This window comes from Zeugodacus cucurbitae, chromosome 6, assembly GCF_028554725.1.
Source record: "Zeugodacus cucurbitae isolate PBARC_wt_2022May chromosome 6, idZeuCucr1.2, whole genome shotgun sequence".
Taxonomy (NCBI): Eukaryota; Metazoa; Arthropoda; class Insecta; order Diptera; family Tephritidae; genus Zeugodacus; species Zeugodacus cucurbitae.
Window position 1 is genome coordinate 72598637 of NC_071671.1, and position 9822 is coordinate 72608458.

General features: G+C 37.0%; 1 protein-coding gene across 1 annotated transcript in view; it reads right to left on the reverse strand.

The window, feature by feature from the left end:
• Positions 1-9743, reverse strand: part of LOC105221361 (cAMP-dependent protein kinase type II regulatory subunit) — a 65950-nt gene extending 56207 nt beyond the window's left edge. The window contains exons 1-2 of the mRNA XM_029046267.2: positions 9589-9743; positions 6358-6708 (exon numbers count right to left, since the gene is read on the reverse strand). The gene's annotated coding sequence lies outside the window, so the exon portion shown is untranslated. The remainder of the gene's footprint in view (positions 1-6357; positions 6709-9588) is intronic.
• Positions 9744-9822: the final 79 nt, after the last annotated feature.

Consider the following 9822-nt stretch of genomic DNA (forward strand, 5'->3'; position numbering starts at 1 on the left):
GAGCGCGTCCACTTTTTTCTTACACTCTAAATAGCCGTTATCTTGGCAACCGATTCTTGGGCAACCACTTGGCCTCGCATGCTCGGGTGTTTTCGCAAATGTTGGACATGTGTCAGAGGGCTTTTGTAAAAACAACAAAACCAACAACACCATTTTGTTAAATCACACAAACGTCAATTTGTTATTGTTATTGTTGGCGTCAATCAGTGCTATTGCCGTACAGCAGACAGCCAGCCACTATTCATCAGTCAATTGGGTAAGCCTCAGTCGATTAGTCAACTTGTGGTAGAATCTTATACACATTCACACACACATCCTTACATAGAAAAGCAGACCTAAGTCGCGTAAGTGTGAGTGTGTGCGTGTGTGTTTTTTATTTATTATTTGGAAGTAGTTTTTACTCGCATGCGGCGCCAAAGACGACTCTATTCATACACACGTGTTGTTGTTGTTGGTTTGGGTCGCCTAAAAGGTCATGGAAGCTTTCGGTCAATTCGCAAAGATCTCTTCTCGTCCATTCATTCACTGTGTGCGTTTAATGGCTTGTATCTTGTATAAACAGTTTAAAAAGGTCATTTGTTCATTCAACCAACTTTTCTTGTCTCAATTATTCTTTAAGCCGGCTTTTGTTGAGTTTGCCTACAGCGGCTTGACTGATTTCTTGTTGACATTGGACTTGAGTTGTGCAAGTATACTGAATAACAATATGAATTAGGTGAAACATACGGAGCTTTTATTAAGGGACAACAAGTATTATTCAATTACAATGCTTCATTCTGGTTGACACCGAAAGAGATTAGTGGGTCATTTTTATAAAGCACCTAACCTAGAATGCAAGAAATTAGAATTCGTGAAGCTTTCAATGACAACAGCGATGATATGCAATGATTCCCACACACCAGATCTCAATTAATATGAGTTTACATAACGAACGATTTGATAATTGAAATCTCGCTGAAATCAACACAAAGACACTACAAACGCTTTAATCTCGCTTTGGCATATGAATGTCAAATCTGGGGGCAATCAAAAACGTCAGACAGCAAAGCGATAACACTGTCCCAAAATTATTGGGTTAGGTATGTATGTATGTATATAAACGTGTGTAGTGTGTATGTATGTACACTTGATCGAGTATCTCAACAAGTCAGCCTCACGTGCTAGCGTCAATACGTCAGCAAAGCGAATCTATATATATATACAATCGAACACATAATTATTGACAAACTGTTTGGCAGAATTCCTATAGAGCACCACTGATTTGCCGCTTCTAATATTTAACGAAAATCGCTAAAGAAGAGCAAAGAAGTTTCAAAGAAAAGGAAGGCAGATTATTTGAGCTTTTTCATTTCACTTTGAAGTTAAATCTTTTCAAATTTGGTGTTTCTTAAGTAAATTGGTTTTGAGTAAGTTCAATTTGAGTTTGATGTAAGATCTTTGGAAACGGTAATTCGACCTTAAGCCTTAAGCTTAACTAAGAAATGGTCTGCAGGTCCTTACAGTCCATTAACTGGTATATTAAACAGCGATTTGCAAGTATTTGTACATAGATATATTATATATACGAAAGTATCTGTTCTTGGAACACCCAAGAATAGCCGAAAGAATTTTAAAACAAATTTATATGAACAGTCATATATTTGTAGTATAAGGAATTTATAACATGGATTTCAGCAGCGGATAAATATTTAAAATTGTCTACAACAAAAAATAATAAATTTTTTATAGAAAAAACAAAAACTGAACGCAAAAGTAAAATAAATATCAGCAGAGTAAACAAAGGTGAAAACAAAAAAACGCGAAGACGGAAAGCCACTTAATGTACGATGGAAGCAAGAGAGCTCTGCTGGTTTATACAAATTTTGTTTATTTAAGAATTATATGATTTTTCAGATTTCCTTTCCCGAAGAGCTACATCTCAGATTATGAAACACTATGTAGGAGTGAGAACTATACATATCCCTGAGATCAAAGAATGCAATTTTTCTACTTTATATTACTGCTTTGTAAGACTCTACGGTTTTTTTGGACCACAGAATTAATATGTTCAATGTGTACATTATACAGTTGCAATCCATAATAAAGTACATATTTACCTATATTCCGGCTTTAAATGCTCAGATTCAGTTCAAACAGTTCAATGTTAATGGGGCACGTACGACTATAATAAAACTGTTAAGTTGCTAATTAGATATTATTTAGCATCTATTTATATACAGTACATGCACACACACACCTTAATTGAGCTATGTGAAAAAGAGAAGAAAGTAAACAAAAACGACAATGAACAAACCCTGCAGTGAAATATCCAACTTGTCAGAGAAATACTAATTTACAACTGGAAACTCGTGAATGTAGTCGGATAATACTTGCATGCAAATACAACTTTAAGCTTTAGAAAGTGACTTGTGCCAATTGCCCAGGTTTCTCTGATTTTTGTAAGATTTTTCTCAAAATATTTCAATGCAAGAAATGTGACTTTACTAGTGTTACCCTTTTTTCCAATACAACCATATATAACGTGTTTCATTCTCAACAAACATTGGAATTGAAATTCTCAAACGTTGGAGAAATTATTAATTTTCAATTTGAAGTTTAACATATAGGCAATTTAAAAGGCAATATTTTCTCAAACGTTTCTCAAAGGCTATTTCTCAAATTTGTTTCCATCATTTTACATTTTTAGAAAAACCAGTTTCTCGTTCCATATTTGAGAAAATGTTTGAGATTTTGACATTCTCAAATTGAGAACAAAGGAAAATTTCATATTAAAAATGTACCTTTTAGTTTGAGAATTACTATGTTTTCAAATTAAAATGCATTTGAGAACAAACTTTTGAGATTTTAAATTAAGGTTGATTGATTCTCAAATTGAGGTGCAAAAATGTTTGTCGAGTTTGAACTGATTCATATAAATTCCTCTTCCAGATTCCTACAACAACATGTAAAAAATACCAGCTGCTTGAGCAGAAGAAATGTAAAGCGACTAGTTTAGACCTGTCTAGTCTACTAGTTGTAAGGCGGCCTGTAACTAGTTGATTTCACTGCTTGGTTCATTTGTTCATATCTACCCATATCGTGTGTACATCTACATGTGTATTTATAAGTGTATAAAACATAATAAAGAGTTTCGAAAATACGCCAAGCGATAATGTGAAACGAAGTTCACCGAAGCTCATCGGTCGCCCGTCCTATCCGAATATCAACTCAACCACCTCTTACTCGTAGATAAGTACGCTAGCCATCAACAAAAATTCACCATCAATCTACATTTCATTTTATCAACACTCCATTTCATATTTGTATGATTCAATCAACAATGAGACGACCAATTGGCAATCGGCAATCGACAATCGGACAGCCATGAATCTTAAGCTGGAGCGCTCAGCGCCGTAATTCAATCAATCAATATACCCATCCATCAGTGAAAGCCATAACGCGAAAACTCACCAACAGATACAGATACGGACACACAAACAAACGGGCGTAAATACCAAGGAGTTCATCATTATGACTGTAATTCGTTCTGTCAGCGCAAAAGCAGAAGAATGTTGGGGTGTGTTCGTACCGTCGTAAGAATTTTCAGTATAACGAATTTCCGTTCTTCATTTCGTATTCTCAAATTTGGATTTTCATTACTAATTTATGTCTGTGTGTGTTTCACTCAAGTTTGGTTTAATGGTTCGTGTGGAAAATACTGGTTTGCCAGTACCGTTTGTCACAGTTTCTCTAATTAAATTCTGCATTTAAAAATCGATCTACTGAGAAGCAGCGACAGGTGCATTTACTTTAAGTCTCTTGTTGTGCAGATATTTAGGAAAATACTATGAAGAAAAATGTTAGAAGAAAGCAAACAAAATAATCCATAAGCAGGTATACTGTTGTGGAGATTTCAGCCGCGAGGTTTTTGCGCGTACTAAATAATTTCCCTTTGATGATTAGAAGACGGGATTGCGTGCTACCATTCGCCACATTGTCGCTGCTGCCTTGTGGTTGTTGTTAGCAGCAATGTTTCTCAAACGAGTACATCAAATTTTACATACATAAAACCCTTCACGATGATTATGTTTTCGTAATGTTATTGTTGTAACTGTTGTGGTTGTTGTTTTCACGACCCTTTTGCGAAAATTCTATTGACGGGCCTATTTAGCGCTCAGCAGCTGTTTTTTTGGCATCCTGCTGTCACTTGTGCTTTGCCGACGTATGGTTTGTTGTTGTCATGGTTGTTATGCCTACCTTTGTCACAAAGCGCTGGTTTATGTTGAAATCATTTAATATATGTACCTTGATACCCTTTCTAGATGATGATTTTCACTTCCTTTTCCCACTTTATTCTTATTTTGGTCTGTTTGTGGCGGTGCGGTGTACATATGTATATGCAAATGCCATTCTGTATGGAACATACGGGTATGTAAGCGGTTGTTTACTTCCATTTCAGCGGTTGTCGAATATCGCCGCAAACACTCCACATGGCGTTCGAATTGTTCATTCGCTCTTCTTCACTCTTCTCACTTTATGTAATGGTGTAACTGTACTTGTACTCTTATCTTCCACGATTGATGACATATCTGCTTCGCTTTCAACATAAAGTTAATCCCCGTTTCACTCGACCCCCACTCTTTTTGGACCATTTCAACTGTAGAGCCACGTGCTCTCTTTCTGATACAAAACAATGCGTTGGCTCTCTGCATTCGCTTTTATTTTCCGCGCTTTTCTTCTTACATTTCCTCAAACAAGTTCGTCCTTTATTTAATCCCTATCGATTCATTATCAATGAATATGAACTTTCATTGATTCACTTTCAAAATGAAAATAAGAAAAATTATCCCTCTTTAATCGTGGAAAAAGCATCTGCACAAGAAGCAAATTATGCAAATTTCATTGCCTACAAATAGGCGTTTATGCTGCACGCACATCAATATCTGCTCCGAAGCATCATTTGTCGAACCATTGTTTTGTTGGCGCTGCTGTTGCACCTTTGGGAAATACTTGTGTGCCGGTACTTTTACCGTTATGTTTACGGTACTTTTACCGTTATGTTTACATATGCAGCGAATGACTCATTAATTTCGCTGAACGGTGTAGCAGACCCAAACCTTGATTTCCGGTGGGGGTTTTTCCGCTGCCACAAACACTACCAGCGCCACAACATACTCAAACACGGCCAAAAAGTGCCAACAGCCCACTGGTTGTCAGAAGTATAGTTTTACAGTTTTGTTAGTTCTTCTGCGAGAGTGTACGCAGTATGTTGCAGAGAGTAGAGTGGATTTGCTCACATAACTGTTGTTTGAAATTCCAGAAAATAGCGGACATAGAAGAAGATCGCATAATTGATGCATCATCTTATGAAATAGTTTCATCGCCGGTCGATGACCTTAACTATCCATTAAAGCACCCAGGTTTCTTATCCCTATTAGACGCATGATGAAAATGTATAAAGGACGCTTTGTAATTTGGAAAACAGCCGTTATGTGAAATTTAGACAAATACAGCCCTTGTGCAAAGGCTTAAAACACCGACCAAATTTCAAAACGCTCGTTAAGTTTCCAAAGTATCGGGCAATGCCCAAAGCAAACACTCTGCGACAAGTAATGGGCAATGCATTACCTAATCTGGCTGCTGACAATCCAGAGCTCAATTAAGCTAATTCTATGTATTTGAGCAAACTACCAAGAAGCTATCAGACGAGTGTCAGCGCCTTAGCTCCCAATGTAGTGGCAATGTCAGGCAAATACCAGGGGGAGCAACAACTCGACGCATAAAATGGTATTATACGTTCAGTTGAATGTATGAGCGCCATAAACATATTCAAAGCAAACGCACTATATTATATGTAAATATGTATCTGCATGAACAACCGAACAACGCTCCGCTCCGCTCGGAAGCTCGTAAATTATAATTTGCCTTCGGTAATGCTCAGCGCTTCTCCCGACATGTGGAGTTGTGTTGCCTGTCGCTATCCAAATAAATTTAATGTGAATGTTTTCAGAGCGAAAATACACCCACATAAAAGTGTATTCCGCGCGATGAGCAGAGTTGTGTGAGGATATTAAACTTTTAAATACTCGAGCATTAAATGAAGAGATGACAATTAAGGAACATTTTAAAGGGAAATATAATGGAAATTGGAGCGTAGAAGAAGAAGAACTAACTATAAATTTCATTATTCTCTCAAGTGTTGGATTTTCAAAAGTCCAAAGAGATTGTCTTAAAAGACATTCATATTTTAATTTTTCGCTTTATATTTCCAGACTTGCAGCATATCCTGCTCTAGTCATACTCATACATACTTTGATCACAATGGATCACTTGCAATAATGTCCCATTTATACTTAAGTTCTATTTGTTTTGACTTACCTGATTTCGCTCCGCTGATATTCCTAAAACACTACGGCAATTTCTTTAATTGGTTTATCCTTCGCCAAAATGAACTCTATGGCACAGAGACACAGGTTATGCAGAGTTTCCAGCTGATCGATTGCAGGCGAGTAGATAGTTAGCTGGTTTATTGTTACACTTTCACTCTTTGCCAAAAATGTTATCACACAGCCCAGTATATAGGAATATATATGTATGTTATTTCACTAAACTCGCTTATTTTTTTCTTGAACTATTTACTTTTCGAGCGTTGATATTTTCACCAGATTTTTATATACCATACACATACATGTACTAGATGATAGCTAATGACACCTAAAGTGGTTATTCCTAGAGGGAAAGAATGTTAAATTGAGATCGTTAAAGCAACACTGATGAGATTGTAATCAATCCCAAAAACAACAGCAAAATGATCGATTGAATTATTTATCAGCTCAGCAAGGAGAATCACTTATACTTTCGCACTATAACTTCTTTTTAGAATTTCTTTTATTTCAAATATTCCGTCTTTGTTTTCCAGTTAGTTCACGTTTATACGTTTGTTCAAACCATTTTAAGAGCTCAAGAACTTTTAAAAATATTTTTTACTTTTTAAGATGTTGTAATACACTTACATATATTTACGCAATAACAAGGTGAAAATATCAATGGGGTTCGAATGGGGCTCGAAAAATACTTTAAAAATATATAGAATATGGCAAATAAGCACATTTTCGAAAGGCATGTCCAGACGGGAGTTAATGGATTATCAGCGGTCATGATAAGTATTATCCTGAACATAGAAAAAACTTTCGAGAAGCTCAATATATTCTGATGACTGCAGAAACAAACTTTGAAGTATTCTTTATCAAATAAAAGTAATCATGAAATTCTATTAGTTTCTTTAATTTTTACTACACTTTGTGTCTTTGACAGTTATTGTGGGTCACACTGTACAGTAACTGTAAGTATATCTAAACTTCTTCTGATTTCAAATTTGGTTAGTTCAGCAGTAACTACAAACAAAGGTTATTAGTTGATTTTGAAATAAGAAATCTGAATATTCTACAAGTAGCTGTCGCTAAAGATGGGCCTAGGCCTCCTTGTCGGAATGATACTAAAATACCTAAAAGTCAATAGAAGGTCCTAAAGAATATAGCGGTTGTCAACAGTCAGCTTATCCTGTTCGGAGATGAGGTGAAGCTTGAATCGATCTCATTAATTTTAGCTCTCTTATAGGGGCTCATAAAACTCTTTATAACTATATCTCATTAGATTGAAGCACATAGTGATATAAAAACATTATCCATATTTATTAAAGAAATTACAGGTGTTTTCAGGTCGCATCGCACTTATTTCACTACTTTGCGGAGAAATTAATTTGCACAATCTTTCCAATGACGAATGGTCACACGATTCGGTCTCGAATTCACCGAATGGATATCGAATTAATAGTGACTCGATAACTGTAATTGGCAGGTGAAAAATCGCTCCCACATACATACATGGATATTATATGTACATACATGTACATACGTGTATGTATATATATGTTTATACATATATGCATCAGCATTGTGGTTTACTGCAAAGCACGGCGAATTGATTTTCCACAAAAATGTCTACTTGATAACCAACTAAATTGTACTGAATGTTGCATGCACAAGGATAGCGCAATCCTGAACCCGCCGACTTGTGGTCGAGCAAAGAAAATGAATGAGCGTTAATTTCCGCTCGTTCGTTCGTTACAAATGTTGCTGCCGAGGCTAATGTACATATAAACGACATGTAATCATACTAAATGTATGCTCATATACACATTTACAAATGTACCTATAGCTATGTATGTGTACATTGTATGAAGGCAAGTTAATAGCAAAGGTAGCAAAAAGAAATCGCAACAAGTCGTGCGGCGAAGACTGTGGCGAAAACCGAATGAAGCGCGCATAGTCGCTGCAATGTTGCTCAACATAGGCGAGCGGGCCACCACCACCAACACCGACACCAGTTTCGTAAATAGCAACAACAAAAGCAACAGTGCGTCTATACGGTATATGGGTGTGGGTTGTTCCTTGTGGGAGCGCTCAGTCAGCGGCAGCAACTTGTACTCGAATGCAATGGATGACGAGTAGTTACCGCTATGTAGAATACTCGTATATGTACCCAACATACACACACATGTTTCTATAACCAATTTAGGCCTTGATAGTCGCGCAGCAGCCGGCTTTTTATAACGTCAAATGGAGCGAAGGACGGTGAATAATCAATAATGTTATTGCTGGGCATGACAGTATCATAAACTATATTAACAAAGACATGTCTCCTTCCCCGCATGTCGCCTACATTTACACGCATATTTGTACATACAATATCTATCTGACACTAGCCTAACTGTAAGCGTTACGTTAAGGTAAGTTGTTCACTGGGTGATTCAACTGAGACCCTCAGCTGCTTTTGGGGTCTTTATCACATTTTTACCCGACTGAAGAGATATCACCTTCACTGTTTCTTTTATCACATGAACACTGCACACTAACACACATGCATCCAAGTGAAGATGAAGGGTAGGGAATGGGCAAACAGTCAAACGCGCCGAAGAGAGCGGCAAACAATCTTATCGCCTTATCGTAGTTTTTGTAGCCGATAGCCTCAGCGCGGTCGCCGAAAAATCAACAACACTCAGTTTTCTCAAACACTATTTTTATCTATGAACATACACACGGACATACGTTGTATGTATGTGTGCTCGCACACACGCGTACCGATGTATTTCTCTTTTTATCATATTTCACCTTTCGTTAAACCGCATGCGGTGGGGGAGTAGGCAGGCGAATTGCAGGGAACGCAAGCGAACAAAAAGACTAAACAACTTTTATGCAGACATACTAAACACTCGGGACATTCGCTCGTTCGCTTTGATCCACACGTCGAATATATATATGTACATACATACGTAAATGCAAATGCCTATACTCATGTATTTACATACATATGTACAGTGGCACTCGTACACGAAAACGAAGATTGACTCTGGCCGTCTGGTAGTCACTTTTTCAATTGCTGGGCAAAGTGTATGACAAAAATTTTGTTGCTTTTCACTCAACGAACTTTTGCTTGATTCAATTCAAGTGGCGATTAGCTGATTTGGTTTTTGATGTCACCTAGAGCATTTTTCAAAACACTTTTCATTCATTCATATTTGAAATTAACGGTTTATTATTGGAAAATTACATTTTCTTAAATTGATACGTTTGATGATTTTCTCGTGCAAACGATATTCCGATAATCTACTATACTTCACTGTACTCGGCAACGGCTTTACTTCGACTCAATTCTGAGCAACCCAATTTGTCTTGTATACTTTTTCGTGGCCCCCTTTAAACGTTTTGTGGCGCACTCGCTCTCTAATGGTACTCAATCTCTTTTACTTATGTACATGCAAACAGTCTCTTCTGCAGGGTTGTA